We start from the raw sequence: 3,199 nt of genomic DNA on the forward strand, positions 1-3,199 counted from the left end.
CAATTCCAGTATCAGACGAAGATGTTTTGCATGTTCTTCTTCAGTCTTAGAGTATATAAGAATATCATCGATAAATACAATAACGAATTTATCAAGATATTTCTTACATACCCTATTCATTAAGTCCATAAAAGCTGCGGCACATTAGTTAAGCCGAATGGCATAACTAGGAATTCATGATGCCCATATCTTGTTCTAAATGTTGTTATCGCAACATCTTCTTCTCTGACTTTAAGCTGATGATACCCTGACCTCAAATCGATTTTAGAGAAATAACTTGCCCCCACCAGTTGATCAAGTAAGTCATCAATCCTCGGTAAAGGATATTTATTTTTTATTGTCAACTTATTCAATTCACGATAATCTATGCACATTCGCATAGATCCATCCTTCTATTTGACAAACAAGACCGGAGCACCCCAAGGCGAATTGCTAGGCCTTATAAATCCTTTATCAGTTAAATCTTTCAATTGCGTCGCCAATTCCTTCAGTTCAGATGGAGCTAAACGATATGGCGCTTTTGCCACGGGTGCAGCTCCTGGTATAAGATCGATTCAGAATTCAATAACTCTATCTGGTGATAATCCAGATAAGTCTTCCGGAAAAACTTCTGGATATTCACAAACTATCAGAATCAATTCTTCCTTTCTTTTCACTTTCTTTAAATCAATGACATATGCCAAACATCCTTGGCACTTCTTTCGAATACTCTTTCGAGCTTTCATTACTGACAGAATATTAATGCGATGATCCTAACAGTCACCATAAATAATAACTGTTCTATGGTCTGGCAAAATAATTCTGATCATCTTCTGATTACAATCAATGCTAGCCTGATACTTTGMYAACCAGTCCATACCCACTWCTATGTCAAATTCTTTCATTGGCATAGGAAATAACCGGATCGGGAGTTCAATATTTTCAATAACAATTAAACAGTCATTGAACACACTTGTAACAATTTCTTGATTATTAGCAGTGTCAACCACTAATTTATCATCAAGCAGCACATAATTCATACATGCAGTTTGAGCAAACAATGGTGATACAAACGAAAAGTTTGCACCAGAGTCAAATAACACTTTAGCACGTATTGAATTCAGGAGAAAAGTACCTGTTACTACATCCGGCGATGCTTCTGCCTCATTCTTGGTCATTTGGAAGGATCGTCCCCGCGCCCCTCCTTGTCCTCCTTGATTCCCAGTAGTTCTTCCCCGATTACCCGATGCATTACTCCCCATTGTCAACTGCAAGATTTCTTAACAAGGGGCAATTTGGTCGAATATGATCCGGAGAGTTACAGTTAAAACACATTTTATTGGTTGGACAATTTCTAGAAAGGTGACCCGCTTCACCACATTTATAACATTTTCTCGGATCCAATTTATCATTACCCTGCTGAACTTTCGTACTGCTCTTTTGTTCAGATCGGTTGTCATATCTCACAATCTTGGGTCCTCGAAAAGATGAAGGTCCTTCCCATTTTCGTTTCTCAATAACTTTCCCTTCCGATTGTCTATTCTTGTTTCTTTCAATCACTTCAGCCGCCTCTACTTTCAATGGAAAAGTATTGGGGTTCATTGCAATAACGAATTCCCTAATTGAGGGTTTTAGACCCCAAATAAACCTTTCTATTTTCCTTGATTCGGTTGAAACATAATGACCAGCAAAACGAGAGTATTCAATAAACTTTTCAGTATACTCCCGTACAGTCCTCTTTCCTTGTTCCAGCTTCAGAAAATCTTCCTCCATTTGTCCTACAGCAGTTTTAGGACAAAACTGATTTTTAAATCGATCCACAAATTCCATCCATGACATAGACTGTAAAACATCCGTTCTGGTAGATGATTCTACTTCCCACCAGAATAAAGCATTTGACTTCAATACTGATATAGCAAATCGTACTTTATCTGTTTCTGGGCACCGGATGGTGTTGAACACAGATTCTATCTCTTTGATCCAGCACATTGCCTTCACCGGATCTCTTTCTCCAGAGAAAGTTGGTGGTTTACATGCTAAGAATGTCTTAATATCTCCTTCTCTATTATGAGTGATTGAAGCAGATGGATAAACCTCTACTATTTCTGTTTCTACTCTAGCAGGTATCCTCATAATAGATATCAGAGTTTCTCGTAACTTTCCCATTTCTTCTGCTAATACATCTCTGGTTATAAATTCTGAGTGTGGTACCGTTCCTCCCTGAGCATTCCCAGAGTGTGATTCTTCCTGTTCAGAATATATTTCAGCCCGACTCCTTCCCTGAGACTGACTTCTTCCTGTTCCTCGTCCTCTTGGTCTTCCTCGACCTCTATTTCCGGCCGTACTAGTTGTAAGATTAACCAAAGATTCTTCCCTTTCTTCAGATTCTGGACGAGCTATTCTTTCAGATCTTCTAGTTCGGTTAGACATCTGTAGAATTTAATATTAATATTCACGTAATCACATTCCCAAATATAATAAAGTATTCAAGTTCAGATATGTACCTGTAAATTTATAATTACACTGATCAGATGTAATTAAAATTTACCTTACACACTGTTCTTTCAACTTATCATATTTATTTCCAATGGTGCTAACTATGTCCGGGACCCTTAACATGCAATAAAACAATTTAAGTCTAGGTATCATGCTGTTAGAATACCTAAATCCCCTAAACTCAGGCTCTGATACCATTCTGTAACGCCCCAACCCACACATTGCATGTAACACATATTTCATACCAAAGAAATACATATTCATATACATCTGGGTTCCTTAGTACAAGAATACTATCATGACCAAATACAAGGTCCAAAAATTCAAAATACATATCTTGTACTAAACAACAAAACTAATCATCAAAAACAATTCTGCAGTCGAATGCATATAAGAAAAGCATTAAATCTTTTCCTTTCCTTTAYCTTCTACAATTCCTGCAATACACATTTTAAAATCACAAAACGAGGGTTAGACTGAAAAGTCTAGTGAGTTACCYTAAACATGTAATTGCAGGGTGAAGGATCACCAAAACCTTTATAAAACAATTATTCACATATATCACAAATATATGAATACACAAGAAGGTAATATCAAATCMTTTTCCACTTTTAAGCTAACCACGTAGCTATACAAATTCCATACCTTTGAACCAATCGGGTTCCATTTAATACCATTTTAAACCTTTTCTTTATCAATTAAGGTTTAAACAAAGATTCAGGCC

This window comes from Cynara cardunculus (assembly GCF_001531365.2).
Source record: "Cynara cardunculus var. scolymus isolate 2C chromosome LG 4, CcrdV1, whole genome shotgun sequence".
Classification (NCBI taxonomy): domain Eukaryota; kingdom Viridiplantae; phylum Streptophyta; class Magnoliopsida; order Asterales; family Asteraceae; genus Cynara; species Cynara cardunculus.